The following is a 27,030-nucleotide window of genomic DNA, read 5'->3' on the forward strand; positions in this document are numbered from 1 at the left end:
TAACTCCCCAAGTGCATACCCACAGGGTGCGAGTGGGTTTGTACTTAGGAGGCTGCCTGTGCTACCCCTAGCCATGATGCGATTTTTAGTATGCTAGCGTGTGTCTATGTATCTGTGCTGGGAAGCATGCTCCCAGCTGCATTGTAGACATAGCCAAGCACAAAATACACATCTATATAATATTATATAGCTGTTACGTAGCATTTTTCATCCACTGATCTCGAAGTACTTTACAGAGGAAGTAGTCATCATTATCTCTATTTTTACAGATGGGGAAACTGAGAGCAAAGGATGATGAAGTGAGTTGCCTGAGGTCACTCATCAACCCAGTGGCAGAGCTGAGGATAAGAATCCACAGCTCCTGAGTCCCAGTCTAATGCTTTATGCACTAGACTACACTGCCTCAATGAAGTTAAACCTGTGAGACCCTTAAAGTGCTAATCAGAGGTGCCATCTACAAGAATAGGGTTGTGTGTGTGATATGAATACTTGTCTACTAGAAAATGGACTAAGATCACAACTTTGATTTCACTTAGGCCCTGAATAGCAATCAGATGGAAATAGCATGAGTTAAAACTGGCACACTTGCTACTTGCTCCAAATAAAATAGCATTTTTTGTTTAATAAAAAGATGCATTATTATAATGCCATGTAATCAAGGTGACCATGCCTTGTCGTGGTGGAACAGCTTGCGTGCTCTAACGATCCCCCAGAGTCTGTGTCGGTGGGGGTTTTTTGCTGCTGGTAGGTTCAACCATGCTGGAGTGATCTGTAGGGGAGGGGCCAGACAAAACAGACACCCTGGTCCTCCAGGTTGGGGTTTAGGCACAGGGCTAACAACCCTGCCCCGTAAAAAAAAAAAAAAAAAAAAAAAAAGTTACAGAAACAGCGACAGAGAAATCGCCTATTACTGTGCGTGATGGCCTTCAGGAGTCAATGGCCTGTATGACTGCCAGTGGCAAAAGCCGAAAGGAAACTACTGGCACGAAGACTAAAGTACTCAACACCAAGACAAAACCAAACTTCGTTTTTGGAATGTACGGACAATGTACGAAACAGGGAAGTTAGCTCAGGTCACAGCAGAGATGAGATGCTACAGCTTACACATCCTAGGTGTCAGCGAGAGCAGATGGATGGAATCAGGAAGATTAACAACAGCCTTGAGAGAAACTTTGCTATTTTCTGGATGGGATGATGGACAACATGAGGATGTTGCCATCCTTTTGAAGAAGAGTGGAGCATTCCCTGCTTGAATGGAAATCCATCAGCAGCAGACTTATGAGAGCCAGACTGAAAGGGAAACATAATAATATCACCCTGATTCAGTGTTATGCACTGACAAATGACAGTGATGAAGAAGTAAAGGACAAATTCTACCTTGCACTACAGACAGTTAGAGAGAGAACCACGCCACAACCTAACTATCGTCATGGGAAACCTGAAAGCCAAGGTCAGTAAGGACAACACAAACAACGACAGAGCAATGGGAAGACATGGGTGTGGCACCATGAATAAAAACAGAGAAAGGCTTGTTGATTTATGTAATATGAATGACCTAGACATTGGCGGAACCCTATTTGAACATCGTGAAATTCACAAGCTGACATGGTGTTCTCCAAATGGCAGAGATAAGAACCAGCTTTACCATATCATGATCAATGGCAAATGGTGACGCTCACTGACAGATGTGAAAGTGAGAAGGGGCGCAGATGTTGTCAGCAACCACCACCTTGTGACAGCTTCCTTCAAGCTGAAACTGAGAAGTGTGGGTCTACCAAACAAGGGACATAGACGTTATGATATTGACAAGCTAAAGTTTCCTGAAATACAGAAAATCTTCATTCTGCAGGTAAAGAACAGGTTTCAGGCACTTGCAGACCTTGATGATGAAGAGGGGAATGCAGATGAGAAGATCAACAAGAAGTGGGACAAAGTAACAGCAATTTATAAACAGAGCAGTGAAGCCTGTCTAGGCTACAGGCAGAAGAGAAGGAAGGAGTGGATTACACCCAGCACATGGAATGCCATAGAAACCAGACAAGCCCTGAAGAAAAAAGTTTTAGACACAAAATCCCAGAAGCTAAAGGACAAATACTGTGAGCAGTATAGCAAGGCACACCAGGAGGTCAAATGCCTTGTGAGAGCGGACAGTGGCATAATATTGATAATCTGGCAACACAAGCAGAGGATGCAGCTGCTCGTGGTGAACAAGGAACCGTCTACAAAATGACGTCTTATCAGTGCTAAATGACAGACACCAACAAACACTCTCATCAGGAACAAACAAGGACACCTACTAACAACCAAAAAAGACAGAGCGTTTCAAAGAACTGCTGAACAGGGAGCCACCTAAAGAGGAAACAAGCATCCAGGAGGCAGAAGAAGATCTTGGTTTCAACACAGACACCCCAACTAAGGAAGAGATCATTCAAGCCATCAAATCCTTAAACAATGGGAAAGCTCCTGGCAAGGATAACTTGAATGCAGCATTGTTCAAGGTAAATCCTAAATTAGCAGCATCTTTCCTGGCCCCTCTATTTACATCAGTCTGGGAAAGGGAGAAAGTGCCAGATGAGTGGCCCAATGGGGTTATAGTAAAGATACCAAAGAAAGGAACTCTCAGTGATTGTAATAACTGGTGTGGTATCACACTTTTATCTGTGCCAAGCAAAGTATTGTATAAGATCATTGTCCAGCGTATATCAGAGGCAGTTGATAGCGTTCTCAGAAAAGAGCAAGCTGGTTTTCAGAAAGGGCGTGGATGGACAGACCAGATCTTCATTCTACGAAACATAATAGAACAGTACTTAGAATGGCAACGGCAACTGTACATAAATTTCATAGACTTTGAGAAGCTTTTGATAGCATTCACAGGTCCAGCCTATGGAGCATTCTGCGGGCATATGAAATTCCTTTCTGTATAATCAACATAATCAAAAGCTTCTATTGCAACTTTACAGTGTTGATCACAGTGAGCTTAGTTTTGAAGTTAAAACAGGAGGACGTGAGGGGTGTGTCATGTCTGCAATCCTCTGCAACATTGTCATCAACTGGGTAATGTGGCGTACAACAGAAGACATGCCAAGAGGCATTAAATGGACACTCTTCTCATCCCTTGAAGACCTGGACTTCGCAGATGATGTCGCTCTCCTATCACATCCCAACACCATATACAAGAAAAAACAACTCGACTCAACGCAGTCAGCCAGCAAATTGGACTAAAATCAACCGCAGTAAGACAGATATCATGATCTTTCATATTGCCTCATTGTAGCAGATCGCAAACTCACTGCCGCAGCGCCTCCTGCTGGTTGTCCGGGAATTAGCTCGATTACAGCACTCAGAGCGCCCCCTGATGGCCGGTCTCTCTCCTGCCTCAGGCCTCATGTCCCTCCCAGACCCCGGTGCTCTTTGCCCTCGGAACCCCCAACCCCCTAAGCTCACCTTGCCTCAGTGGCTACTGCCAGTCGTCATCTAGCCCCCTTCCTCTGGTACAGACTGCAGTCTGCAATGGCCACTCACCACTGGCAAGGGGGATGGACCTGCTGCTTTTCTTGGCCCTGCTGTCTCTCTGTAGCCCTAGTACCTCCTTTGGCCTTCAGCAAAGCCTCAGCCTGGGGACTTGCCAGGCCAGAGCTCCCCAGCTCTGCCTGTCCTTCCCCAGCACTACTCTGCTTCAGGTGCCCTGTGCTCCTGGGCAGCTAGGTCCTTCCCACTCCAAGGCTGGAGTGAGACTCTCTGTTTCCTGTCTCACTGCCCTTTTATCAGGGCAAGCTGTGCCCTGACTGAGCTAACCACACCTGGGGCCCGCTAGCCAGCCAACCTCCCTCAGCTGCTCTTAATTCCTTTTCTAATTGGGTACCAGCCACAGCCCTCTCCAAGAGCTGCTTTTAACCCCTGCTCTTCTGGAGTGGGGCAGCTGCCCCGCTACACTCACCATCACCAGTACGGAGAGAGGATTATGTTCTCACCAATGTGGACACGTTCACATACTTGGGCAGCACCATCAGCCAGGATGGTGGAACAAGCCAGGACATCCGGAACAGAATCAATAAAGCCAGGAACACCTTTGGGAGCTTAAATACGGTCTGGAAATCATCAAAATACAACACCAAAACCAAACTCAAGATTTATCAGAGCTGCGTACTTTCAACACTACTTTACAGTGCAGAATGCTGGAGAATGAGAAAGTCTGACATGTCCAAACTGTCTTCATTCCATACAACCTGCCTCAGAGAAATCCTCTGTATCTTTTGGCCCAGAACAATCTCAAACTAAGATCTATTGAGACAGTGCAGAAAAGGGGATCTGAGCACCATCATTGCCAGGAGGCGTTGGAGATGGATCGGTCATGTGCTTCGCATGGAAACTGATTCCATCACCAGAATAGCAATAAGATGGATACTTGAAGGCAAGCGAAAATGAGGCTGCCTGAAAACAGCATGGTGAAGAGCTGTGGAAGCCGAGCTGAAAAACCTGGGGCACAGCTGGGGACCATTGAAAGCAGAGCTGCCCAGAGGATTCAGGGGGCCTGGGACAAAGCAATTTCAGGGGCCCCTTCCATAAAAAAAAGTTGCAGTACTATAGAATACTATATTCTTGTGGGGGCCTCTGCAGGACCCGGGGCCTGGGGCAAATTGCCCCACTTGCCCGCGCCCCCACCCCAGCCCCGGGCAGCCCTGATTGAAAGACTTGCCAGAAACAGACCAGAGTGGAGGAGCTTCGTCACTGCCCTAAACACCAGAGGCGTAATAGGAACATGATGATGAAAACTTGCACAGGTGAAAGATGCTATCCTATTTCATTTGCAAAGAGTGAAGCTGAATGCAGGCTAAGCTGAACAAGTGGAACTTTATTAAGCCCTGTGCACAGCCCTCTCCATGTGGCTGAGTTGCTTCTAGTCCAACTCTGCACGGTGTCTGTTTTCCTAGTGTCTTGTCAATAGAAGCTCCTCCAGAGAATGTGGGCCTTCTGACTCCAGTTCCGCTGATCACATCGAATTCATTACCAATCTCTCAGGGGATTTCAGTCTCTCATGCTATCATCCTCCAGTTAAGCCAGGTTTACACTACAAACTTTTGCTGATACGTTTGTTAGGGAGGTGATTTTTTTTTCACCACATTTCTATATTAGCAAAAGCTCTATTATAGGCGCAGTTACAGTGGCAAAAATGTGGTTGTGGGTGGTATAGCTTGTTTATTGGCCAAAGCACTCTTTTTGCTGGCATATGTCTCTGGACTTGTGGGGGGCGAGCTATACTGGCAAACCTTTTCTAGTGTAGGCCTAAGTGATTGTTGCCGTCATTTGTTCATAAATAATAATAATAATATAATATCTAGCTCGTATATAGCACTTTTCATCAGTAGATTTCAAGGCACTTTACAAAGGAGGTAATGATCATGCTTATTTTACAGATGGGGAAACTGAGGCACAGAGAGGCAAAGTGACTTGCACAAAGCTACTCAATGGGCCAGTGGGAGAGCCGTGTATAGAAACCAGATCTCTTGAATCCCAGTCCAGTGTTCCCTCCACTAGGCAGCATAGTGCCTCCTGTGACTTTAGAATAGAGATGATCAAAAATTTCCAACATTGTGATACACATTCATAGAAACTTGGCTACAGAATTTTTTACAAAATGTTTGTCATATTTTTTGACCACTTCTAATTCATTATATTTTAGTGGTTAATAGAAAAAACACAATTTGCTGTCACTTTGCTTAGCTGTTCTAAACTTGCTTAATCCATAATCTGTGACATAATATGCACCATGATCTAATTGGGGATAAATACTCCTTATGAATCGCCATAGTACACCTTTTCATACTCTTGCTATTGTTTTGTTTTTGATCCTCCATTACATTTCAGGGATTAAATAAATAAATTTATTTTAGAAGACAAAACTCTGTTATATATTGTACTTGTGAGTATAGATGTTTCTTGCATCCCTGTAATAGCCAGAAGGTGAAGAGTTAAAAATGTAAGGCCTTATTAATGTAGGGAAATGCTGACACAAGTTTTTCAGTCCAATTCTGACAGAGCACCCATCTCTAATTTGCTTGTCTCTTTACCCATATAGCATTGTACATCTGTCCTTGAAAACAGCTCTTGCAGCATGAGTGTAACCAATAGAGTCAATTTAGCAAAGGTTGCTGTCTGCGTCCTAGCAATGCAGGCAGACAGCCTGGAGCTACTACTTATTATCAGCTAAACAGGTATATGAATAATTACTAAAGATAGAAGCCTGTGTTAATTGCTGTTTTTTATTTTGTTCTTATAAATTGTTACAGATATTTTTCCCCTCAGCAAAAAATGTTGAAGTGAATCTTTTTTTCAGATTCTGAATAAGCTAATGGGGTCTAAGACATTTTTAGCTATAAGAGATGACTTTCCAGCATTGAAACACATTCATTGAGGCTACACTGCTAAGGTGGTGTACAGTGTAAATGAGTTCAGTGTAAATGAGAATCAGGCCCATAGTATTCAGAGTTGAATGAGCCCATAGTCCAGTAACCTTTGAAATACCAAGATTAAGCTGTGGGCTTTCTTATAATAAGGGTCTGCAGTTTTTGGAGAACTACCTACTTTGAACAGAGTGTTGTAGAGAGAAATTTGGTAAATATCAGTTATCCCTGAAGCTCTTCTTTACGTAGCTGTAACAATTACCTACCAGTGTTCACTTGGTATTCCTCTGAGCTACACCGCTTTCCATTCAGGTCCATTCCCTTTCTCCTGCATATATTCACTTTCAAAATAGTCAGAAAATCACAAAACTTTAATAATTCTATTTTGGTTTTGCTAATATTGTAATCCTCCTTAGTGTACAGTCAAATATGGGTATTGAGGGATGCTCTTGAAGTCAGATTGATGCAAGGAGAAAAAAAGTGACAATAACTGGATTTGGTCCATATGGAGAAAATTTTTCCTTATTGATCTGAAACACCTGATCCATGCTACATCTCAGTATCTACTAAACGCAATTTTGGATGGCTTTCTGCCAGATTAATATGAAAAACAAGTATATGGCATATGTTCACAGGTTTGTTTAGATAGTTAGCAAAAGACATGTAGTGGTATTTCTGAAACGGATTGTGCGCGCACACACACACACACGCTTTTTGCATGTAGAAGGGAAAGATTTTCCAGACTGGCCTACTTTCAAGATAGGTCAGTTTTTCTGGTCTAAAACACCAATGCCATTCCTTAAGTGATTCTGGATAATGTTGCCTTCTGACAACTTTTGCATCTTCCTCTAGCATATGAGGTATGGCACCAGCAAGAGAGCTGTGTGCATTTGTGATGGTTTTCATGGTTTGATAGTGGTCTTGGGAGAGGGGCACACAACGTTGTCCTCGGGGTTTTTTTTAATAGAATCCAATTGGTCTCATCTCAGCTTTCTCATTACATTTGAATTCTAATGCTCTAACGACTCATGTCCACAATGGGACTAGTGTTCTCTTGTTGACTTTCCAGTGCAGAAGATGCATACCATTGTGGGAAGACGAGGGCTTCTTCCTATCTTATTCATGTCCCACTCAGTGCATTTGCATCACTTGTTCTTTCCCAGTTCTGGTCCCTCTAACACTTTGGCTTCATTCTTGTGGCTATATGCGGATGAGTTGGATTTGAGAGGGAACCTTTGCATTCCCCTGGACTGTTGGAGCTCAGCTGCATCAGACAGTGACATGCTTAGGCTCAAGAGGGAGAGTACAAGCAAACCCTGAGAGCCCTATTCACAGAGCCATTTGAATGGCCCTGATATGGGAGAGTGGGGATGGAATGAGGAGGAGATGACATTTGGTGATACAAGGTATGGTATGATAAATGGTAGTGGAATGTTTGTAAGAATCAAAGTAAACACAGTCGTTTAGGCTGACCTTGTTTTCCTGAAGGCTTTTATCTCCTGAGGGTCTTAGAGAGCAACCTTGACAGCAGCTGAAACAAAACAAACTGGTCTTACAGTGCCAAGAAAAAACAGAACCCAGACCAGGGTTTTTACTGTCAGACATGGAGTGACTGGGGATGGAATTTTCTTTACTCCAAGGCATTCCCACCCACTACCTCCTTGTGGAGTTTCCTGTCCTCTTTCTTTTTAGCTTGCTGTCTTCAGACCTGCCTCACTATCCACCCCTGAGCACCTTTTGCAGGGAGAGGAAGAAGCTTAGCTATAGTTAACTCCCTGCATGCCTGTGCCAACGTGTGGCTTTAGTTCACTGTCACACAGCAAGTCCAAAACAAATAGAGGAGTGGAACTAAATAAATAATAGTAAATGCCTGGATAGCATTGGCCTAACTCTGCTTCGGCTGAAGTCAATAGACTGATTCTAATCCCCAAGTGCTTAACAAACAGAGACAAAGCTACTTCATAGATGTGACTGGTCTCCCATTTATGGAGAGGCATGGTGGGGCTTGAGCTGTGCTTAGATGCTGGAGAAGGTACAAGATGAAAGTGAAACAAGTGATGCCTCTAATGAGCTTGAATTATCATCAATATGCAATGCTAGACTAGGCAGGCACAAAAGGGTAGTCTTGTGAAATAAATATAGGCAAAAACAGGGGGCTTTACCCTTTAAATAACATATAAGCCCATTAGAATTAGTCAATCAGGTTTGCCCCCATCCAAAAGTAGTTCCTGCATCTCTAGACTTACTGAAGTAACAAGGAAAATTGGGCAGCTTGCCAGCCCCGCTGCAGAAGTATCTACTTACTTAAAGAAGGCTACTGAAAAAAGTACAGAGATGGTTAAAAATAAATGGAGCCTGGTTTTGGGAATCCCCTTGATCACGCAACACTGTAACGAAATTGGACTTGGTACAAAAAGGCCTCTGTCTCTGTCTAATTCGCCAGAAGTGCTTTGCATGCAATGGACTCCAACTGCTGTGTCCAAAGGAGGCATTAAAGATGCAAATGACCATTGGAAAGGTACATTCCTGGCTTCCATCTATATGGTGGTTTGTATGGGACTGTCTACAAATTAGGAGCATTGAGGAGTAGGGACATGTAAGAATGTAATAACTAGTAGGAACTTCTCTTTTGCTGCAACCAGAAATGTTTATATTGGGACTCCTCAGCCTAAATCTCCCACATGATGAATTCACAAAAATGCTGGTTCCTGTGAGCCTCATTATTCTTAATGGTATGGAGTCTTATCTTATCATGCTGAAAGTCACCTAAACCTCCCAGGGTAGAAGACTGTCCCAGTGAGTTAAATGATGTAGTAGCTCTTGAAAGACTAAAAGAAGGGGAAAAACTCCACAGATTTGAGAATATTTGGTCTTTCTTTTTAGAGTTCTCTGATTGACAGATAGCGATGTGTACAGGGAGCTCTATTGATGGGAATGGTGAAACGGCACTGGAGACAGTTATAGACTGATGGTGTCATTATATAATGATTTTCTGGTTCTGCAGGGTACGTTTTCTGTCTGCCTCACTATGTTGGGAGTGTAATCTTTCCCTTGTGTCCTCCTTTCTCTTTGCTTTGGTTCCTTTTGCCCTCTGTTTTCTTACAGTGGATAGCAGCGAATAAAATGTAAATGTATGAACATGATGAATTTGGCTTTTTTTTCTATTGTTCTGTAGTTTTCCATATTTCGTTGTAATTGTCATAGCTCTTTGGGTCTATGTATGGTAAAGACATTTAATAAAAAAGAAATAGAATGAGAAGATAGCAAAATCCTACACTAATACATGACATGGGGTTGTAAGGTGGGCTTCCTCTTCCGAAGATGATGGTGATCATAAAGGGGAAAGGGGAGGGCATTTCCTCATTACAATAGTTATGAGCTTCCATAATCACAGCCCATCTTGACCTCATCTGTAGGGTTGGAGGAGAGAAGGTTCTTTCATAATGGGTTTGTACAAGAACATAAAAATGTCCAAGACCTTAAACATTAAAAATGGCACCTGATATTGTCAAAGAAAATGTGAAAAGGTCAAGTCCACTTGAACAGATATAGGGTGTGCTTGTCCACAGGGCAGTGTTTTCAGTATTTCCAGTATTCTTTGGTACCACCAAATATTAAAATTTTAGAGTCTGTGCAAGTTAGCACAGGGTAGCAGTGGTGAAAAGAGGGAGCCTGTGTGAGCCGAGATGCTACATCACATTCTGGAACTTTTCTGCCTTGCTGTTGGAGACACCTGGCAGAGATGGGGACTTCAGGGATATGGTGAGCTGTGTAGTGAGCTGTGCAGTGTAGCAACCTTTGACTTAAACAAAAGAACAGGACTTAACCACATTGCAGAGTTTGTTTTCCTTGCTTAATATGCTAGGCTTCCTCTCCCACCTCTCTGGATTGAGTTGGTTTGATCTTGGAAAAGTGGATTATGCATGAAAGGCACTTGATGCTGAGTTAAAGGATCTTCTTCTTTTTAAAGTATATTGCTGCTTTCTGACTAGGATGCAGCCTTGTGATTTATAACAGCTTCTACTGATGCAGTCTACTGTGAGACATTTAAAAAAAAACCACAAGGCCACTGACCCATGGAGTCTCTGTATTTTTAACATGTAATTGTAATTCTTTTAAAGGGTTTTTAAAAACTGTTGCTTCAGTGCTAAGATGTATACACAGTGATGGCATTCCTGTCTGCATTAGATAAATAACCTTTGAAGTAATGTACTAAGATCCTGCAGTTAAAGACGTAACTCCACTAAAACTCCCATTGAATAAGGACTACCAGATTGGGCCTTTGGATAATTTTAGATGCTTTATTTCTTTCATTATGGGTAATTTGCCAAGTCAGCAGTTATACTTTAGTTATACAAAGTGTCATGTTATTCCAAAATTGGGAATAACTGACATATTGTTGCTGTTTGACAAAGAGCATGAGTGGTTCCTTCACGTCTCTAAACTGTTCCCCCTCCACATAAGTGTCTGCCCCGCCACGATTACGAAACCACGCTGAAGTATCATGATACCCCAGTACATCAGGCACCACTGGTGGTGTGTGTCTGACATTGTAATTAGCACTAAAGCATTTAAATTGGAGATTGGTTCATTGTCCCTTCTACAGCCCACTTATTTTCATTCTTCTGCTTGCTGAGAAATGTTTATTGTTGTTTTTTGTTTAATATTATTATTATTATTATTATTTAATTTTTAGGTTTTATTTAGCATTAGTAATGTGCTTGGCACTGCACAGTATGCAAAAATAGACAGTCCCTGCCTTTATAGTTCAAGGTAGATATAAGTGCTGGGCAATACTCCTTTGGGAGCCTATCACCATCTCTCCTTAATCTGCTAGATGTGTTGCAAATAAAGCACTCCTCGCTCTTCCCTCAAGGGTTGAATGACATGGAGAGTCCAAAGGACACCAGGCTTCTCTAGTCACAGCAGCGAGGTGGTTTTCCTGGAAGTAGAATCCATGTTTTCTCAAATGGCAGCACAAAGCACAGCCACTGGGTTTGCTTTCCTACACCGGTTTTTAAAAATGGCTTCCCCAGCACAGACACACGCTCCTCCCAGTAGTAAATGACTTCAGTGGGTCTTGTTAATAGTTATCACTGCATGAGACAACCCTTCCTATGATGTAATTTGACATACTGCTGTCATTGGGGCTTAAACATAGTAATCTTAAAAATGATTGGGAATTTGCCCTGCAGAAAAAACTCTTATGATTAATTTCTACAAATGATAAACCACTTCTTTGCCAAAATACGGTAGGCTATGAAGTATGATTTAATCCATTTAACTACAGTGCCAGATTCCTCTGACAACTGAGACTCAAAAGTCATCACAGAAAGTGTTATTTCAAGTGGCAGGGTGGGATTAGAAACCTGCTAAAGATTTGTCAAAGGAGAAGTAAGTACATAATTTTTAGATAAATGATTTGTCTACTCTAAACCACTTCCGTTGAAAAGACAGACAGTTTAAAGAGAAACCTACACTCTGACACTGGAAAGTGACTATAAGAGCAGAAAAAAAATAGTGATCTTTTTTTTAAATGAAAGTTAAAAAAAATGTAAACATATCAAAGTGGAAATTATATCTATATATATTTTCTTCTGAAAAACTCAGATTTCAGTGTGGTTTTCATGCAGGGAAGCAATCAATCTTGATTTTGAAAAGGCTGCTCCAGATGATCTTAAAAAGTCCAATTTTTTTTAATATGCAATATGACAACATTGGGATTAACGCTATGTGAAAGTTTTGTAATTGCAATAAAATCTGAAACCAGCACAACACTCTGTGTATGTATGTATGTATGTATATATAAATTTATATATTTAAATTGTACATATAAATTTATAAATAAAGTGAATATTTGGGGGGGGGGGAGTTTCTTCAGGCATAACTTCAAACTCTGAAATCAGTGGAGTTATGCCAGCAAGGAATTTGGTTTTTGTTCGGGATTATCATCCTAAATCCCTCATAGTTTTGCCAGTTCCGAATAATATTGTCATCTGAAACTCACGCGTGTTATCATTTTCTCTGCCTGCCAATCAATATAATTCACATTTTCTTAAAGTTCAGTTCTATTCTGAAAAGTGATAAAAACAGTTTCATGAGATTCTGTGTGTTTCTCTCATTGCCTCCATCTCAAGTTTGATCAGTTTGCAAATAAAAATATTTGTTTTTTGAGGTTGGTTCGTTGGTTGGTTGGTTTTTCTATCAGCCCTGCAGACTCTTTCTCTGGGCTATGAGAATCTAGCTGGATTTCTTCCATCTCATGCATGCATCAGTACTAATGCTTATATAGGCCAAATTATGCCTTTTGTGACACCTGTGCAAGCCATATTGTTTTAAAATTCTGCCTTTAGTTGTACTTGTGCAGCTCTGGGGTTTGCAAAAGTGTAACTGAGGAGAATTTGACTTGCAGCACCTTTTGACACTGGCAGAACTGTGAGAGAAGGCGAGAACCCAGTTTGACTGTCCGACCTGAAGCTGTACCTTCAAGGATGGAAGTTAGTGAGAATAAAATGTATTTTTACTTGTTTGATCTGAATTCACAGACAAAAATAAACATTGAACCTGACAATGTCATTTTTTGGAGTCTCTTTTCAGAGCAGACCGCACTTTGGTATCTCTGGTAGTTTGCTTACCTGATTGGTCATGTTGCAGACACTTTTATTTTATTTTATTTTATTTTATTTATTTATTTATTTAAAACATGGTTTGGTGAGTAACTGTAAATACTGGGGGAAAAGTGCAGAGCCTTTTTAGGTTCTTTAACAAAAAGGAATGTAGGTGGATCTGCTAGTATTTTTTTTTAATTTATAGTCCATTTTCTTTTTGTTGGAATGGAAGCAGCAGCATATTAACCCAGTGAGCTCTGTGATAAAATGTCCCAGTGCCCCTTTAAGAAATGGAGGAACATTTGTGAAGGTTGTGCCTGGGAAGGAAGCGGCTATTTACCACAGGATGCTATGTCAGGAAAAGGCTGATTCTTGGTCAGCCACAACTTAAACTGCCAGTTTTCCCTCAGAGGAGGAAAAAAAGTCACATACACTTCCTGTACATTTCTTTCTTGTCTTTTATATTGTCAACTCCTTACAGAAAGCCTTTACACAGAAGAGCTTGTTGAAATATCTTTCTCTGTAAAGAGTACTTTTGAAGTATTGAACATATTTAAAATGCGCACAAGTCTAATTTTAAACTTAAACAGTTTTAGTTATGTTACATGGAAAATTATTGGTGTTATTAAGAGGAATGAGCCACAGGTAGGTAGTTGAGGGGGCTTGAACTGAGTTCTATTCCTGCCATTCTCTATGGTCTTGAGGAAATCATTTGAGTGAGATTTTCAAAGCATGCCAGAGGAATTAGGTGCCTATCTTCCATTGAATTCCCTTAGGCTCCTTTGAAAGCACAGTCTTAATTTATCTGTGCCTCAGTTTCCCCATCTGTAAATTAGGGATAATATTTCCTGTCCATTTGGGAGGGCTAAATACTTGGATGGTGCTTTGTATATTTAATGATACATAAATGCTCAGTATTATTGCAGTATCTTGGATTATCAAGGCTAAATAAAAATGAAGGCTAAAGTAACACAATCATTCCTTCCTCACAACCCACCCCACACACCCCAAAAAACAAATTCAGATATAGGTGCCGATCAAATGGCACTAACCAACCTTCCTGTGTTTCAACAGGTAACTAAGATCAATCATGCTCCTGATGCATATTTAACATTCATCCGACTAGAAAACTTGTCCATTCACTTCCTCCCACTCTGCCTCCAGTGGACTGATTCCTCTTCTCATAGGAAGCCACCAGCACTGCCTAAATGCAGAGGCTTCTCTTGGCGCTAATTAGCATGACTAGTTTGATGGATTTAGTCAACAGCATTCTGCGCAGGGGAGGGGGGAAACAAGTGTATTAATTTTTCCAATTCTGAAGACTTTTCAGCCTCCACGCCCTTAATGATTTGTTATACACACTCGAACAAGAGTTGCTTCAAATTAATTGATCAAGGGATTTTATTTTAGTATTTTGGCTGGGTGCCAGATAAAGAGGCTTTGTCCTAGTGCTCTAAGCACCACCCCTCCTTGCAAGTTTGAAATGTGAGCTGCCTGGGTTTTTTCCCCCTCCCCTCCTCCTTTCTCTCTCTCCCTTCTGGGCAAAGTGGCTGTGATTGCTTGTGTGTGTGTGTGTGTGGTGTGTGTGTGTGAGAGAGAGAGAAGTGGATGTGTATATGGATGAGAGAGATGTGTGTAATGGGAGAGATGGATCACTAGAGACAGAAAAGAAAACCAGCCATATCAGTAACATGCAGCTGAGGTGAGATTTTCTGAGTGTTTGATTTTTCTTAAAACCCTTTCAGAAGATTTAAAGCAGCCTTCTTGCATCCTGTGCGCTGAAGACATGCTCCTAAGCAATGTCATATGGATGCTGACATGCACATCGCTGTTTCAGGTCTGTTCGTGTACGTGTGAAGTTTTAAAGCTTAACCTGATTCTCTTTATTGTCTCTGGAGGGTTGTAGCTTGAGCACAAATAGCCTGTTGGCAAGTACGGCATGAGCCCATTAGCAAGACTCCATCTGTGATTGGTTTTGCCTGGAAACCGGGAGACAAGCAATGAATAATTGATGTGTGTTGTGCAGTGGCTGGACAGGCAAAGAGAAGAGAGAGAGAGAGAGAGAGAGAAACAGAGCAGCGCAGGGTGCCCTCAGAGGGGGGAGAGAGAGAGAACAAGCTTGAAAATAGCTACTGGCTGCCTTATGCTGAGATTAAGGCAACCCTGGCTGTCTTTGTTCTGCACTAGATGGTTTCTGCCTAGAAGTGTTTTCAGACATATGTGGCCTTTTTCTGCAACGGAAGAGAGGCAGGAAAAACAGAGGAGGGGGAGCAGAGGAGGACTAGTTTTTGAATGAAATATAACTTGTGGGTAAGTTGGTTTCTTTTAGGGGGAGGGAGTGTGTATGGATGTGTGCGAGCGTGCGCGCGTGTGTGTTTGCTCCAGTCTGTCTGAGACTGTGTGTGTGGTGTATGTGTGACAGAGAGAGCGAGAGCATTGTGGGTAAAGCAATACTGCATGTTGTCAGATGGAAAAGGCAGAATAAGGAGATGAAAGGCAGACTGAGTAGGAAACTGGGACATATTTGCATACAGTTACTGTTCCTTGTGTTTGCCCCTGAAGAGAATTTGGGAAGCTGGGGGATACTCAGATCTTACTAATTTGATTGACTGATCCTTAGGACATTGTTATTTTAGAGGGTGAAATGTTGACTTGTAAGCAGACATTTTACAAGATCTTTTTTTGCTTCTTTTTACCTGCAACCATAAAAGCAGAATGTGCATCAAGCATTGATGGCATTTTCTTAAACTGTCTTTACTGTCAGAATGTTGTATATTCCAAAAGATATTCTGGAAACAACAAATACTGTAAGTGTTGTCACCATTTCATTTACGCTGCTTTCCTAAAGACCTTGCTGTACGTAACTTACAACTAACATGCATCCTGGCAAGTAGTTTCAAGGAAACTGGCACAGACATGATGGTGTCAATAGCAATCTCAGGTACTAAAGTTGACAGGTATTTTTTCCTCCCAAGTGGAATGCAGTCTTCAGTACTAATTGTGATATTTAAAAAAAGATACAGGACACCATTGATACATTTGAAAGAGTATTTCGAAAGTTCAAAAATTAAAACTAGTGACACTGAAGCATTTGAAGTCCTGCTAAATAGTCCCTTGGTGTTCTTAATTACATGGAGCAGAGCAAGTGATAGTTTTAGAGTGAAATAAACCAGGCTCAGTTAAATCTGGAATAGAAATTAGGCATGCAGAGGTGTAGTTGGAATGAAGCAGTGTATAAATTCGGAACTCAAAATTGTGTATCTAATAAACATCAACAACCTGGGTGTAAAGAATAGCATGCTTCCAGCTATTTACTGGAGGGAGAGTAGTACAGTATGTAACAACTCTCCTGATCCGGTGGAATCCTGTTTTGTCTTGAGTAGTTTTAGAGCCTGATCCTGTGTCCAATGAAGTTAGCAGCAAAGCACCTATTGATTTCAGTCATCTAGGGTCAGACATGCAGTTGAACTGTTTTCATTTAGGGCCTGATCCAAAATCCATTGGCTTCAATGGGCTTTGAATCAGGCCTTCAGTCCAGAGTGTCTTGAACTGAGCAATTATAGTGGTTTGTCAACCACTTACATGTTGCACTATGCCAGGATGACACAACTGTAGAAAGGGAGATTGCTATGAAAACCTATGGATTTAGTTTTTGAAGACAAATAAGTAGAAATGTATTCTCTTGTATGTGCAGGATGAAACTATCAACTAGCCTGATAACGAAGTAGCCAGGTTTATTTTAAGAAGTGATATCTTGATTAGGTTAGCTTAGGCAGTTAATTGGGCCAAGATGACAAACTTCATCTGTATGAGCAATATGCCATTTGAAAAGTGGTAGTACTTAAACTAAAAATAAAGTTCAAAGAAATTATTCATAGTTACCCATTTTTTTTTGCCTAGAGCTTTATTACAGTTTTATTAATAAGATTTGTTTAAGCATCTGTTGCTGTGGATCTTGTAGATGTGAATGGGTTCCATCTCAGAAATCACTTGTCGTTTGACTTTGTCTTGGTTTTATAATACATAGAAGCAGATGCTGCATTTTAAAATAACAAAAACATACATTCTCCTCCTACCTTATGCCACACTGCTCTGCAATTTTTTTATTTCTCTTTTGGTTTATTTTGTATATCAAAAAGACATCTGGAGCAAAGCTTTTGGGCTAAAACTGAGGTGAAAAATTGCTTATAAACATTTAAAATTACCATATATACTCGTTCGTAAGCCAAATTTTTTTAGTAAAAAAGGGAAGTACCAGAGAAGGGGGTTGGCTTATGAATGGGTATAGAGAGGGAGATATGGGACACAGCCCCTCCCCCCAGCAAGGCGGCACAGCCAGCAGAGCCAGAAGGGAAGAGGTGGGGCCAGAGTCTCTCTGCTTCTGGCCATGCTGCTCTCCCTCCAGCCTCCGAAGCGGCCGCACCTCCAGAGCAGGCTGTGGCCACGCCGCCCAGCCCGCCAGAGCACGCTACGGCCGTGCCGCCTGGTCCAGCCCACTGAAACGTGCTGCAGCTGCGCCACCCGGTCTGGCCCGCCGGAGCAGCCTGCGGCCACGCTGCCCAGCCTGCCGGAGCAGCTCCAACCAGGCCAGAGACAACCTTCCCTGGCCTTCCCCAGATTGGGTGGGAAGGGATGCGATGAGGAGAGTGTGGGGGTCCCGGTCTAGGGGTGGGGTCATGTGGGGGGTGGTCACAGGGGTTACTCGCCTGACTCCCAGCTTCTCCCCCGAAAAAAATTTCCACACCAGTTGCTGTCCCGGCCCATCAGGGTAAGCAGCTGGCGCACCAAGACACTTTGCTTAGGTTTACCTCCGTGCCTGTGGACACTCGAGGTAAACAAACCATCTTGGCCCACCAGCAGCTTATCCTGATGGCCCGGGAGCCAAAGTTTGCTGACCCCTGAATTATAGGGTTATAAAAATTTTCCATTTTTACTTATCCATCTTGGGGGGGGGGTCGGCTTATAAACGAAACAGTTTATGATTGAGTATATACGGTAATTTTAGGGAGGAGTGGGTTCCCTTATGATGGAGCCACCAGAAAAAGTTCTTGGAGGAAATGTAACCACATAGATAGTATCGAAGTATCCAGCTCAAAGGAGTGTGATTTCGGGGGAGGTATAGCTCAGTGGTTTGAGCATGGGCCCGCTAAACCCAGGGTTGTGAGTTCAATGCTTGAGGAGGCCATTTAGGGAACTGTGGTAAAAATGTGTCTGGGGTTTGGTCCTGCTTTGAGCAGGGGGTTGGACTAGATGACCTCCTGAGGTTCCTTCCAACCCTATGATTCTATGATCTTTTTATGAGACAATCTGAACATGTAAGAGACAATTTTGTGGTAGGAAATGAAAATGCTTACCTAAGAGGGGTCCAAAATTGAGTCTTAAAATCTTTGATCTTGCATAGCTTTGTAGCAGAAATTTCTACATCTCTGTTTAAATGGCCTTGATAGAAATGTTGCATTGACTGTGCTTGAGTGACGCGCACATAAAATGTGTATTACCATAACACCTAGGGAAGTCTCAGTCATGGACCAGGCCAGGTGCTGTACAAACACAACAGAAAGACAATCCTTCCCCCAGACATCTTACAATCTAAGTATAAGAAAAGAGACAACAGAGGATTACAGAAAGACGGGAATACAAAGAAACAGCGAGACAATAATGTAGGGAGTACATTTTGGGATGGGGGTTATTAAGTCGCTTATCAATGTAGTAGCCGTGTGGTTTTATTTATAGTGAGGTAATTTAGAGAGAGATCTGGCAACATGGACTTCTTGTCTGCTAAAGGTTAGCGGAACAAGTTAGCTGTGGCCTACCCAAGAGGTTTAACCAGGGATAAGACTCTGCGTATAAGCTGTTTATTGCTGCTTTATATGTTACAAGCTGAACTGATAGCACATAAGTCTGTGTGTTAGTTGCCACTGAGGGAAGGGTGTCTTACTGTAGATCATGCTTTCTCATAGCCAGGTGACCAGCAAAAGGATCTTACTGAAACAAAAAGAAATCCTGCGATTTCATATTCTTTCCCTAGATGACTTCAAAGAAAAAATCAAATTCTTTGTTAAGACAGGAGGCAAGTTTACTTTTCCTGTTCACCTTTTATTGCTTTAGGAATGCCAGCAAACAAAATACATTTTTATGATTTGCAAAGTTATTGACACAAATCGGCATTCCAGAGATATCCGTTAACATTTGTAAAAACAGACTGCCGGTGAAATTCCTTCCTCTGCTGCTGCCCCTATAAATGTGGTAACTGCTAGGTGTCTGACGCGGAAAACTTACAGGAAGTCATTACAGAAGACTTCCATGAAACAACCTGCAACAAGTTGCGCTGCAGGGGTGGTCCATTGCAGTTTGCAGACAGGCTGAAAGAAACAAGCCTCACCTCAGCATAGGGTTGGAGTGCTGTAAACATTTTTTTCACTGCTCTCCCCTCCCCCAGTCCTTCTCCCTAGACCATCTTCAGGTCCAATGAATCCCTTGTTCTGTAGCGCTTCAGCAATGGGATAGAAAAGTACAGAGAAAAAAAATCAGAAAAGATGGCAAAGTTTCCCATTGCTGTTTGTAGCAGGGTTTGAAAAGTGATACAGAAAGACAGTTTACACAGGCAAGGAGAGGAGATGAAATGAGTAAAAGTGAGCACATCTTTTCTCATCAATGCCTAAGAAATACTGCTACATGACACTAATCCATTGCTTAGCTTTTCTAGAACTATGGCAGCGTTATTCCCTACCTAATAAGCATCCTAGATAGACATCAGAATAGGAGACAGGGCACAGATGAGTAGATCTTCCCCCTCTGCTACTCTAATTAAGGCCCTTCTATTCAGTTAAAACAGTGATTAGTGTGTGCAAAAGTGTGTGGGAGAGAGACTATTAGAAAGCCTTCTCTTCCTCCAGTGGAACCAAAAATGTAAAACACCTGTAGATAATGCCAGGAGGTTCTCCTTGGAATAAGCATCCTGACTGCCCAGAGATAGATAATGCAAGTGAATGTGGTCATGCCAAGTTGCCTCTTGGGTGACGGGTACTGGAGATCATAGAATCATAGATTTTAAGGTCAGAAGGGACCATTATGATCATCTAGTCTGACCTCCTGCACAACGCAGGCCACAGAATCTTACCCATCCACTCCTGTATCAAACCCCTAACCTATGTCTGAGCTATTGAAATCCTCAAATCGTTGTTTAAAGATTTAATGAGAATCAACTGCCTCCATCTGCCCTTGTCATCCCACAGACATACCCCAATCAAAATGGCATCTGTGGGTCACTTTGGGACAGAGCCCAAGCAGGGCTTGGGGCAGGGCAATCGAGGCCTATCAGGATAAATAAAAGCTTGCAAACTGTTGGCCAAGAATCAAATGTGTTTGGCTGAACAAGCCCTTCAGCCAGGAAATCCACAAAACATTAAGAGATGGTTGAGCCCTTATGAAATGTAACTGTTCGAAAATGATAAGAGGTACACAAATGCACAATTAAATCATGCAGTAATTGCTGTTAAATCGTGGTGAAGAGTGTCTATCGTTCATCATCAATGTGAAAGCCAGCCCATCTGGCACACACCTAGGATCATTCATTCAGGACTCACTGAAGAGAGCGAAGCCCAGAGCACTTATACCATCTTTTCACTCTTAATTAGAAGTTCCTTTAAGGATTTCTCCTTCAGTATCAAAACAAAGTAACCCTGAGAACAGAGGGATGAAAATGAATGACGTTGAAACTAGTTACTTCATCAGTATTGAATGTTTCCGACCAGCATACCTGTAATCATGCTGCATTTCACTAACGTAGGTCATTCCCGATATTTTACAATTCCTCCACAGCTCTGTTAATCCTGATGCCCACTTCACTAAGGCCTGGTCTACACTGTGTGTGTGTGTTGATCTAAGTTATGCAACTTTAGCTATGTGAATAACATAGCTGAAGTCAATGTACTTAGATCTACTTACCGTGGTGCCTTCACTACAGTGAGTCGACTGCTGCCACTCCCCTGTCAACTCTGCCTGTGCTTCTCGCCGAGCTGGAGTACAGGAGTCAATGGGAGAGCGCTCGGGGATTGATCTCTGCCTGCTGCTCCAGGTGGTAGTGAAGGCATACCCTAAGATTCCTTCTGTTGAGAGTTAGCCCATTCCACCTGTTGCCAAAGCATAAATTATGTGTATTAATACAAAAAATGTTCAGCCACCCATTCATGTCCCAAATTTTTGTCTGTTATAGTCCAAGTTTAACTCCCAAAAATATCGTGAGAAACCAAACCTTGATACCCATTCTTTTTTTCTTGAAACCTAATTCCTCAAACCAGGTTTGAAGGCTTCTAGCTGTGACTCCTAATATCTTTTGACCTCTTCCTTGAAGCTCATCCATTTATTAGTGTTATATTTTATCTTGGCACCATTGAGGAAGTGAACAAAAACATACAAGCCTTGGCAAATATGAGCTGCATGTAATTTATTTTTAGATTGTGTTAACGTCGGTAGGGCCTTTTCTTTTTCAAATGCTTGACATTTTAAAATTCTCGGGTGGGATTTTCAACAGCACTCAGCTTTGGCCTCACTTGGCTCCGATTGAATTCAATGGCAGCAGAGTTAGGACAGCTCTCAGTATAAAAATCATACTAATAATATTTTATTTGCTGTCATTCTTTTTTTTCAAAGATCAAACTGATATTATTAGAGGCCGGTTGTTCTACCACTGCCCCACCAGACTTCATTTAGTCTTGTTAAACAGGAGTGGGTGAGTGAGGTTCTGTGGCCTGCAATGTGCAGCAGGTTAGACTAAATGATCATGGTAGTCCCTTCTGACCTTAAAGTGAGAGCCTGAGTCTGGCACCTTGTTTGTTTTAATGATATAATACATTTAGGCACGTGTCAGAAGTTGTCTTATCTCTTTACTGGGCATCACTGGGAAGTAAAAAATAAGCATTGTGAGAAAACTTTGCCAATGAATTACCTGTGTTTTGCCTACATCTCTAGGAAGTGTGTTTGTTGTGCAGTTACTTGCACTGTCATATCTAGCAGCTGTAAAACTGTTTGGGAAATTTTACTCTGGTTTCACTCCTACCTATAACACCAATACTTTCGGTAGAGCGCATCCTGATTTACTTTCATGCAAACTTCAGTGGCTTAGGTAGCCTTGATCCTGCTTGATCTGTCAGCAGCATTTGATTCTATTGATCACAGAATGTTATTTGACTGCCATGAGCAACTTTTAGGTCTTCCAGGTTCTGTTAACTTGGTTTACTACTTATATTTCTCTCCATTCTCGTTTTGTTGCTGTCAATAGTTTTATCTCTGATTCTCTTTATGTTCAGTGTGGTATGCCTTTTACTACATGTGATGATACCTTTAATAAGCACTATAGCTGTAATCTGGATTTATTCTTTGATTTTTGTCTATTCTTATCAGTATATCATTGTTGGTTCCAGTGCACTGATCTGTCAGATATCTATCTGGTCTTGGGTATTGGAAAACTCCTTCTGTCTTAGCTCTAATAAAATGAAATGCTCGTAGCCCTAAACGTCGCGTTGGTCTTTTGTTGCTAATACATAATATTTCTTTTGTTTGAAATCATATTATTTTTCTAGCTGTACAGAAATGAAGGATTATCTTTGAAGAAACATCTGGCCTATATCTTCTGACCATTTAGGGAGCATTTCTAGAGTATGCACTTTTCTGTTTCACTCAGATCTCCTGATGGTTATCCCTGTTTTGTTTCTGTTCCTTGGGGAAGAAACATAATTTCTTAATTGGCTGATTTGCCTACAAAGACTTTACATTGACTCCACAGAGCAAAACGTGGTTGTCTGCAGTGTATTACACTGTGCATTGCATTCTGCTTAAAAATTGAGACCCTGACTTCTAAGCTATTAGATGACCTTAGTCCATCAGATCTTGCTGATCGTCTTAGTCCTGTGTTGCAAGATGTTCTTTGAGATTTGCCAAGTAAAATTTGTTTGTGGTAGCAAGATTCACTTTCAAGCCTTATGGAAAAGAGATTTAGGTGGTTATGCTTCTGTTTTATTTCTGGATAAACCTGTCTTCTAAAGTGAGGGGACAACCTATTTTCCTTTTGAACCCCCAGTTAGATTTCTCCTGGTGGATTAATTTACTTACCTGTAGGCCTGTGCAATGTTTTAGCATAAAAGGCCCAATAAAATAGTGTGTTTTGGGGGTGTAATTACTGTTAATTTCCACTCTAATTCAGAGTGAGAATAATAATAATTGTAACTTTGAACTTCCAGCACAGCTTTCTTTGCTTTCAGCATGTGCTGTGGTGTATGGTTTTTTTATTTCCTGAGGCAACATTTCTTACATCGACTAGCAAATGTTTTTTGACCTTCATTAGATTTCTCATTAACAAACTTCCCAATATCTATAACCAACTGCATCTTAAGCATTAGTGATCATACAGTGTTGGTATATTGTGACCATAATTTGGGCAGGAGGCAATGGCTCAGAATCAGCAAGATAACCATGGAGCATTGCCTAGTTAGTGGTACACAAGAATCTTTACTACTGAGTGTTTTTTTCGTAGAGATCTATCAGCTGAAATGAAATATGAGAAAACTGGAAAATTATACTGAAGCCAACTTTAAATCCACTAAAGCCAAGATATTTAGAATTAAAACTACCATTGCATTCTTAATTCAGCCCATCAATTCCATGTACTGCAGCTTGGAGCCAAAGAGTCTCTGGACACTACAACCACATGAAATGCATATACATTGGTCCCCATTCTTCATTCACTCCATGTGCCGACCTCCTATTGATCCTGCCTCAGACAGTAAGAACCTATCTCAGGTGCTGCGAAGATGCATACTATATAGGGGCTAGCAGGGAGAAAGAAGGCAGAGCATGAGTTTGTGGGCTTGGAGGGAAACATTCCCTTTAGGTGGAGAGTAACAACAAGGAGAGTTCTATGCATCCGAAGAAGTGGGCTGTAGCCCACGAAAGCTTAGGCTGAAATAAATTTGTTAGTCTCTAAGGTGCCACAAGTACTCCTGTTCTTTTAACAAGGCGAGTGAGGGCAGAGAAGATACTAGTGCAGCAGGGAGATGCTGTGACCAGGGGCTGATTTCTGAAGCAGTTTTTTTAGCTATAGAATTGTGAGGGTCTAAAAAAGACCAGGTCAGCAATGTACCACAGTGCACTAAAGGCTTGTATCCTGCTGTCCATCCCGGTCCCTCCCCTGCGAGCTCCTCAAAGTTCACAATCAGACTAAAATACTGCCTTCATTTCTCTGAGCTAGGCTTTTTCTTTCCCCTTCCACATAGAGAACTTATTGTGGCTCTCACGACGGTGTCACATCTTGAGCATTCATAAAGTTTAATGCACACCTTCGCTGTAATTTTGGACCATGCATTTTGCCCCCAAGAACCACAGCAGGAAGCCACAACTTTTAACTTGCCAATCAGGGCCAAGGAACTAGGTGGAGAATAGGAGTGAACTATTGAAAAATCCCATAAAGACACTACTCTCTATAGATATATTTTTAAGTGTTTGTAAGAAAGCATAAAAGAGCCATTCTGTACACCAACTGCCCCTACTGTTTAATGTGGACTTCAAAATGATACAAACTACATTTGATGGATTCTGAGTAGGAAAAAAGCTTTAACAAAAGAAATCCTCCTCCTTGTTAAATGACTATAATTTAGTATGGGAGATAGGGCTAACCAAGTGATTTATTTGACATCTATTCCTCAGGCATTTAACTAAATCTGTTGCATGCCCATTCTGTTTATTTTGGCTGATTGACAAATTAACAAGCTATTTGCACATTAGGTATGGGTGATACCTCCCCCTCTCATCCACACTCCCCACATTTGAACAGCTTTTAATGTAATTGTTTATCATGGAGGCAAATTATTATCCGGACAGGTGTCAATCAGAAGAGGACCTTTTTAAAAAACTGAAGTAATTGTTTGTTAATATGATCATAAGTAAAGATGGATGAAAATACTGCCTCTTACATGTACATTACAGCATTTCTAAAACGAGACAGAGACTATCTGAGGAGCTTTCTTTTTCTTGAACCCATTTGGGATGTTGAAATGTTAGTTTTTATAGCTAGTTGGTTAGAGCAGGGTACTAGAAGGGCTCAACTTCATTTATTCTTTCTATCTATCTCATCATCTTATGATGGTGCCCATTTCCATTATATCTGAGGACCTGCAAGAGACAATCACCAAAATGATGATAAGTCAATGTTGTGTTAGTAGTGTGAAGTGTTATTATTATATTATTTATTATTATGCAAGTACAAAAGGTGTGAGGTGTGAGTGTGCTCTGTAACAGGGGTTCTCAAACTTTTCTACTGGTGACCCCTTTCACATAGCAAGCCTCTGAGTGTGACCCCCCTCATAATATAAAAAAACAAACACTTTTTTGTATATTTAACACCATTATAAATGCTTGAGGCAAAGCAGGGTTTGGGGTGGAGGCTGACAGATTACAAGCCCCACCCCACCCCCATGTAATAACCTCATGACTCCCTGAGGGGTCCCGACCCCCAGTTTGAGAATCCCTGCTCTATAATCTGTTAAACTGTTCTTTTGCTGTGCGACTCACTCTTATAGTTCTGTAGTGCATTCAGTAGAAAAATGAACATTGTTTCTTTCATCACTGTGTTGTTCTAAGCTTCACCTTTCGAAGGTAAAATGATATGATTTTATTGTAGCAATAGAGACAATATATGTTTTCTGAAAATTGCAACTAAATATCTTCACTGGCTATGTGCTGGTTGTATATTATTTCTGGCCTTTCAGAGGTCTGAGAACCTACAACTCCCTGCTGTGGGAGCTCAGCATTTCTATTCTAATCAATTTACTAATTTACTCATACAAGCCCATCCCCAAGAATAGATTGAAGCAAACTGGTGTATTCAACTGAATAAGTGTCTGATAGTGGTTTGTGCAAAGTGAATATAAGCTTGTACTTGTACATGGTGAGTTTAAAATTGTGTTCAGACTTCAATTAGTCAAGCGGCAATTAGTCAATTAGTCAAGTCACCGATTTGATGAACTTAATGTACCCTGTCTACATGCATTTGAAAGCTTATTAAGTCTACTTCAAGATGAGGTATGATATGGAGCTGTCAAGTGGTGCCTTTACCATAGAAATGGGGATAAACAATGACACTAACAACATGTTAAAATGACCACTTTGAAATATTTACATTTGTTTCTGTTAGTTTAATATCTCTATGTATTATTTCAAGACATAAAATTGGATTCCTTTGTGACCTCAGTGCACCCCCTACAACAATCTAAAGGGTAAATCAAAATCTAATAATAAATGTATCCAGGTATCCGTGAAATGTAATAGTACTGGTGGCAGTTCTAGTCAACATTATCATCTTATTCATCATTGTGATCTCTGTTGTGTGTGTGGGGGTTACCACTGTCTTCAGTATGTATGCAGTTTGGTGCAGAGGAGATTGTACTGCCTACAGACACAGTTGATTCTGCAGTGATTCCTACTGATACAGGCATGAATGGGGTCTTGTAGAAGCTCAGATGCCATTGGGCTCTTGAAGAATACAGGAAGCAATTCATCATCCACCTTTTTCCATGTATGTTGCAATATCTGGTTTACCTACGTGTGAAGACATCTAACTTTTTGATTGCCAAGATCTTCTTTTGACATATTCTTCAAAACTGTCCTCACATGCTGGGAGTTTGGCTAGTGACTTGATAGCTAGATTGAGGCAGAAGCAATTCAGGTCTCTGTGGGTCTCCTTTTCTTTCTCTCTCTGGTCAGACAGCACTGCTACCAACTTCCTTGGTGCAGAAATTGGAGCTTGTCTGTCACACTCTCCTAATTTGGCAAGATCGCTGAAGTGGTAAGCTCCCTTTGTTCTGATAACATGAAACACAGATATATTTTTTTTCCCAGTACCAAACAGGGATAACACAGAGTCACGTCCTGTTAATGCGTGTATGACAGAAAGTATGTTGTAGAAGTCAGGAGTGAGTGGATCACAAATTGCACGCAAAGGTAGGAAGCAATGCTTGTCACTGGTGCTG

At 41.4% G+C, this 27,030-nt stretch overlaps 1 protein-coding gene across 6 annotated transcripts in view; it reads left to right on the top strand.

The window, feature by feature from the left end:
- ZMIZ1 (zinc finger MIZ-type containing 1) overlaps positions 1-27,030 on the top strand; it is a 525,799-nt gene that overhangs the window by 387,095 nt on the left and 111,674 nt on the right. The window contains exon 1 of one of the 6 annotated variants that reach the window (XM_045023884.1): positions 14,607-14,711. The exons of 4 other annotated variants lie outside the window; for them this stretch is intronic. The gene's annotated coding sequence lies outside the window, so the exon portion shown is untranslated. Of the gene's footprint in view, positions 1-14,606; positions 14,712-15,098; positions 15,320-27,030 lie in introns of those variants that run through there. One more of the 6 variants, XM_045023883.1, reaches the window with a different exon arrangement.

This window comes from Mauremys mutica, chromosome 7 (assembly GCF_020497125.1).
Source record: "Mauremys mutica isolate MM-2020 ecotype Southern chromosome 7, ASM2049712v1, whole genome shotgun sequence".
Taxonomy (NCBI): domain Eukaryota; kingdom Metazoa; phylum Chordata; order Testudines; family Geoemydidae; genus Mauremys; species Mauremys mutica.